Here is a 7,042-nt window from a genome sequence, read left to right on the forward strand (position 1 = left end):
AAAAAGACAACCTTCGCCGGCGAAGGCTCCTTTCGGAGGGTGAGAGAACGTCGTGGATGAGGGTGGACGGAAATGGAGGGTGGCGCGAGAGTAGGTAGGGTAGCTAAGACGACCGTCTCCAAGTAATTATAAAATGCAATCAATACTTTACATATTTTTCGCGCAAGCCGGAGGTTTACCATCCTCGATCCCCTACAACTTTTTTTCCAGCCTCCTTTCTCTCGCGATAAACGCGACAGATGGGGTAGACATAGCGAACGTTCGCGAATGCAAACGATGACGAGCGTTCTGAAATTTTTTCGATGTAAAATTGCCTTTGTTAAAACTTAAACAAAAGAAGATCAGGACGCGCATCCGTAGGTAGGAGAAGATTCTTTACACGTCCGCACACAGCGGAATATAAAGGAATGTAAGTAAATGATAAAGAAAATCCAACGACGTACGATAAGAGAAATAAATTGTAATTAATTCTTTTCTTGTCCTTCGATATCTGTCTCTTCTTAAATCTTTTCATCGACATTTAAGCGACAAAGATTATCGATACTCGAAACGCTAACCCTAGAATATTGGTTGGAAACTTTCTAGGTGCTCGCACCAAGGGATAGAGTGAGAGTGAGAGTGAGACCGGGAAGGGGAGAAGGAAGAGAGAGCGAGAGAGAGCGGGCGCGAGAGAGAGAGAGAGAGAGAGCGAGAGAAAGGGGAAGGAACGCGATGAGCGAGTAGAACAATTCAAAAGTGTGTAAGGCGAGGATGGTAGAATAGAGAAACCGAAAATAAGGGTATCTGCGACACGATTATCTTTGACCTTAAAATCATCTTCGAATTTGGACCAATTTCTTTCCCTACGTTCGCCGATCATGCATTCGGTATTATTATCGTCGCGTTTTCAAGAACGATTATAACAAGTATATATTAATGAATGATCTCTTAGAAAATATTAAAAGTGTACTCAAAGTATAATCGTTAGGTCAATTAACGGAAGACGAGTAATTAATAGCGATGCATGAATTAGCGCGCGTTTGTGCGCGCAATAATATTTCCCTTCGTAAGGAAACTTATACTTGTTCGAAAACTTTCTAGAAGCCTTTATCAGCGGACGACAGTTTTGATAAGATTTACAATCATCGCGAACATATATATATATATATATATATATGTATATATATATATATATTATAATAAAACGCGATCGACAATGAACATGATTTAATCCTGACCTACTGATACTTCACTAACGTAAAGAAAATGTATCATAAACGACCAACAAAATGAGATTGAGATTATATCGATTTTTCTCTTCGATAACGTTAATTCTACGCTTTAAAAGAAATTTTTACATATCTACGAAAGGTTTAATTCCGAAAACACTAACGATAGATGAGAGATTGCGAAAGTGTAGGCTATCATGTAATATTAATTAATCGACGTAATACTACTCGAGCAGAAACGAATGGGGAAAAAACGAAGGACTCGAGCGCGGTGGGGCCCTCGAGCGCGCTTACCCATTCGATTAATAGCCAAACGCTACCCTCCCGCGCGCGCGGGGCCTACCGGGTGGCCCACCTCCTCCCACCCACCCGCGAAAGTAAGTAGTGAGTGAGCGGCATTCAAGGGTTGGTGACTGTACGCCGGGGGATGCAGAAGGGGGAAAGGAGTGCTGCCGGTGGTTGTTCCAACGAGAGGCAAAGGAAGCAAAAGGAGTTGGGGGACGTTGAGCGAACGAACGAACGAACGAACGAACGAACGAACGAACGAACGCGCGAGCGAGCGAGCGAGCGAGAGAACGAACGAACGAGTGAACGAGCGAGCGAGAGAGAGAGAGAGAGAGAGAGAGAGAGAGAGAGAGAGAAGAGAGAGAGAAAAAGGGTGGGAGAGAAAAAAGATGAAGAGGAGTTGCGCGCGAGCGGGCTTGACGGTGAAGGGTGGAGTGGGTACCGAGGGTACGGCCAGATTTTAACGATTCCTCTGCCGCGGAGTCTTAAGAGAAAGAATGGCGGGGATGGGTGAAATGAGAGGGCAGGGTCGGGGGTTGGTGAGGGTGTTCGGCTTGCTGTGTGGGTGGGCAGAGGACGGCGTAGAAAGAAGCTCGAGAAGGTTGGGGAAAACGGAGGAAAAGACGACGAGGACGACGTGGACGAGGAGAAGGACGACGACTACGACGACGACGACTACGACGACGACGACTACGACGACGACTACGACGACGACGACGACGACGACGACGACGACGACTACGACAACGAGGATGAGGATGAGAACGACGAGTAGGAGGAGGGGGAGGAAGAGTACGAGGAAGAGAGAAGGGGTGAGATCGCGCGGTGGTCGACGCGGGGCTGAAGAGAGGGGCGCGAAGGACGCGAAATGAAGAAATTCTATCTACATTTCCAACCCTTCATGCAGCGTCTTACCCCCTTTACGTTTCTGCCCTCTCCTCGACCACCCTCTACCACCCCTACTCTCCTCTCACCTATCCCTTCTTTTCTCTTTCTTCCGCCAGCGTTTCTTCGTCTCCTTCTTCCGCTTCTTCTGCCGTTTCGTTCCTTCCACCACCAGGACAGTGCCGAGTATAGGAAACCACCCTACGAACGGTTGTCTTCTTCCCGCGCGCACGGTGTCCCCTCAATCCGCACCGCACCACGAGCAACCATCCCCTTGAGACAATACGACCACCTCCTTCTCATCTACCTCTTCCTCCTTCCCCACCTACTACTACTACTACTACTACTACTACTACTACTACTACTACTACTACTACTACTACTTTTCCTCCACCTCTCCTTCTTCTTCTTCTTCTTCTGCTTCTTCTACTTTTGCTTCCTCCTTCAACCACCTTCCACTTGTTCATCTCGCTCCAACCCCTTGAAAAGCGGCATCGCTAGCTACCACCATTACCATCGCGACTAACACCAAGTACGGGTAGGGTTGCTGCGCCGCATTTCTTTCTTCCGTCGCGAGCCCCTTGTCGTTCCTTCTCACTCGCGCGCCGTACCACTTCTTTCCCTTTTCTTAAATACAAAAGCGAAAATTTTGCTTATTAGAATATTTCCAGGAGGTTGCGCCACCCTGTGCTTCTGCACCATCCTCATACTCTCATCCACCTTCCTCTCGCTTTTTTGTCCTCTCTAGTCGCTTTTTTTTTGTTCCTTTCGTTCCTGATATATCGTCCATCTCTCTTCTCCTCGTAGACACCGAATATCTTCTAATATCGTCACGTTGACCGCTCGACTACATCCCCCTGCAGGAGACTTTAATCATTAGATATTATAAGACGTTGAAAATGACGAGTCTAATCTTTCGTTTCCTCCGAGACAATCTAAATTATTCATTTTCTCACGTGTAGGTATTCGTACTATTCGATGGAAAATGAGAAAACGATTCCGGCGCGTTAGATGCTCTGATAAATGGTATCCGATATTTTTCTTAAAGAACGATGAAATAACATCAAATCCCTGTACCGTCTCGATTAACCTTTCGACAAAAAGTTTTTCCCCATCGTAATATTCTCGAACCCGAACAAATTCGATTCGCCCGCGTGAGATTTACTATAGTTCCGAGAAACATCAGTCCTTCGAAGACTTTAAAGAGAGAAGATATTTTCGTAAGAAAGACGTGAAAATAAAAAGGAAGGAAGGAAGGAAGGAAGGAAGGAAGGAAGGAAGGAAAGAAGGAAGGAAGGAAGGAAGGAAGAAGAAGAAGAAGAAGAAGAAGGAAAAAAGAGGAAGAATATTCGAATATTCGCCTCTAAGGCGATACATAGTATGGAGCGCGATGTAAGATACCGAATGATAGGGGGAGGCTGTTGTTGAAAGAGAGAGAGAGAGAGAGAGAGGGCGAGACTGTAACAAACAATGGAAAGGTAGTCTTGGCGGACAATAGCTCGTGTGGAACAAACACATCTCACCCGTTCACCGTTTCTCACCCTCCCTATCCTCCGAGCCGGTACGCTACCCTGTCCCTTGCGCACACAAGCCGCACCATCGTGAGAGTACATTTTCCTCTGGACTCAACGGTACTTGTATGTTTTTAAGCTGCAAAAGTACCGATACGAAAGCATGGATACGCCCCGTAGATACGTCCGTAGATGCGTCCATAGATACGGCTTAGAGGAGCAAACCGTTGTCGAAAAAGAAATGAGTTCGTCATACAATGCGACTTGATTTTTCTATGTTAAACAAAGACTTAATTGTTGAAGAGTATAAAGAGAACCAGACCAAAGGTACCACCGCGACGCTTCGCAACCTGAAAATCTTTCAAAAGATTTATTCTGCTGAGATACTATAATAAGACGTACATAAAATGCATACATACATACGCTGGTACGTATTAACGTAGGTATACGTAGGTTCAACGGGGTAGTGAACTTTTTGTCATGATATATTTTTGAAAGACTACAAAAGTTTCTACTACGTTTCTTCTTTTTCACTTTGGCTTAATAGCGAATCCTAGGAATAATATTTTGACGGTGGGTCGTACCACGGTCGTTATCGATACTCGATCCTCGATATTCCCCAAAGTCAAAATTATTTTTTACATCCACTCGATTTTGAACGAGCTAATCGATCGGGTTCAACGATACTTTAGATTCGTACCGGTGTCAATTGGGGATCTACGGGGTTGCCGGCCGTCAGATAGTGAAAACTTTCTCGACTTTGACTCGAAATAAAGATATTCGAAAAATATTAGAAATTATGTATGCCTTCCTCGACGTCGACGTCTCGATGTCGATAACAAAAGCGACCTTGACTATGCTGCCAGTTGACGTTACGTTTTGGTCGAAGGGCTCGCGCGGGGTTGGTGAGAAAAGGGGGTAGAAAGTCGCTTGGTAAAAGGGAGTCGGGGGTACGGAGGACGAAATGAGGGTTCCTGAGTTTTTGCCAGGCGATCAATAAAAGTCTCTGTGCTCTCCTCTTATACTTGTCGTATAACGAAGTAGGCTGGCAGCTCTGTAAGGGTTTGGGTACGTGGCCCGGTGCGTGCATTAATTCCACCTCCGCCACCTCTCTCTCTCTCTCTCTCCCACTCTCATTGTCCCTCTCTCTGTAGCAGCACACAGTGCTAAAACCACCCTGCTTCGTCTTTTCTCCTTCTTCTTGCTTCTTCTTCGTCTCCTCCTGCTCGCGCTTCCTTCTCTCCTTCTTCCGCTCTCCTTCTTCTGCTTCTTTGCTTCTCGACTGTTTCTCTCTCTCTCTCTCTCTCTCTCTCTCTCTCTCTCTCTCTCTCTCTCTCTCTCTCTCTACGCCTTTCTTTGTCTTCTTTTCGTACTTGGGTACTCATTCTCTTCCACCGACTCCGTCCCATCGACGACCATCCTCTCTTTTCTTTACGTCGTCGTACGCCATCGTTTTCTCTCCGCGTTTTCCTGTCTCGACACTTATCAAGGCTCGACGCCTATAAGAGCACGCAGTCGGATACCGCATGGATGATACAAGGAAGAAAGTTGGTTAATTCGTTATCCTGATCGTAAAAGGGAAGAAAGCGAGCAAGGCAACCTCGGTTCGCAAGGAACCGAGAAGGAATTGGGCTGTGTTTCGAGAATACCTTACCTACCGTATTCCTTTTGGTACCGTTTCTTTGTTTCGTTTCATCCCAACATACTCTTTCTTCTCTCTCTTTCTCTCTCTCTCTCTCTCTCTCTCGTCTTTGCTATTCATTGCAGCATCTCGTACTTCCCTTTGCGTTTCTACCTACACCTACGTACACTTTTCCTTGCTCGGCTTTTCTATCGCCCTTCCATCCGGTCATTGCGTTTAACGTAAAAGATGTGCAGCTCGCTTTCGAATTCGGTTTTGTTTATCCGAGCTTATGTAAATACATTATCTTAATTAGAAAAATGTTGAGACTCGAGAAAAAGCGCTTCTGCCCTTTATATTCAGCATTCTCGCTAAGCGGGCATGCACTATTTCTACATACTCGGAATGAACTTTCCAGGAGGTAGCGAAACACGCACAATCGTGTGCGGCTCGAGTTTGAAGTGGGACGAAGCTTGGACGAAGCTTGGACGAAGGTTCGAGGAAAGAGAGTCGTACGATAAGATAAAGCAACTAAGCGGTCAAGTCGCCGAGTCGTCCAAGTGTAGTACGTACATAGATATTTTCTCTTGAAAGAAAGTAATTAAATACGGTCAAGCGTGTATATGAGAAAGACAAGTTTGAAAAAGAATATCTACTACATTTAGGTAAAGGTCTATGGAAAACGCTTCGCGTCCACAATAATACGTATGATATAAGTTTTGCCGCGATTCCTCTCTCTCTCTCTCTCTCTCACTCGCTCGCTCGCCCTCCTATCCGTCAGCACGAGTTCATTCTTCATCAGTGTACGTAATTATTACGCATCGTCGTCAATTCCACATAGTGGTTCTATTTTCGCCGGCAGTACGAAGATCTCAAGGAAGAAAGGAAGATGAGGGTGTTTCGAGTCATCTTCGTAGCTCTCACCCAGCAACGTTTTCTTAATCATCATTCGTCTATCTTTCGATATTAGAGAAGAGGAAAGGAGGGTTGACCGAACACAAGGGGGTTACCCAGAGTCGAAGGAGAACGGGGTAGGGGAATAGAAGTATGTAAAAGTAGTAGTAGTAGTAGTATTAATGGTAGTAGTGAGAGAAGGAGTAAAAGAAGGTGGCGTTGGAAGGAGTAGGGCCAGGACAGGGAAGGGAGAGGGACAGAGGGCAAGAGCGCGAACGAAAGAGCCCCGCGCGTAAAGAGAAAAGAGCGAAAGGTGGAGGAGGAGGAGAGAGAGGGAGGGAGGGAGAATCAGCTCGAGAAGAACGAGAATGACGGTACGAGGGGAAGAGGTGAGGAGAGGAGAGGATAGGGAGGGACGGGGGAACCGCCGCGCCGCTCCTTACTCCGCCCAGCATCCAAGATGGCGTTGGCGCGGCTCTCCTCGTCATTAAAATCAATAATTAAAAAATACATCCGTGGGCACCTTCGCTTTTCTAGCGCCTCGTGACGCGTGCTCGGGCGCCACCCGAGCGTCACGGCGCGCAAGTAGCGGCGTCGCCGTTGCCGTCGCCGTCGCCGTCGTTGCTCCGTGGTGGCGC

The sequence above is a fragment of the Vespa mandarinia genome, unplaced genomic scaffold, assembly GCF_050613455.1.
Source record: "Vespa mandarinia isolate Hongniang unplaced genomic scaffold, ASM5061345v1 scaffold_61, whole genome shotgun sequence".
Classification (NCBI taxonomy): Eukaryota; Metazoa; Arthropoda; class Insecta; order Hymenoptera; family Vespidae; genus Vespa; species Vespa mandarinia.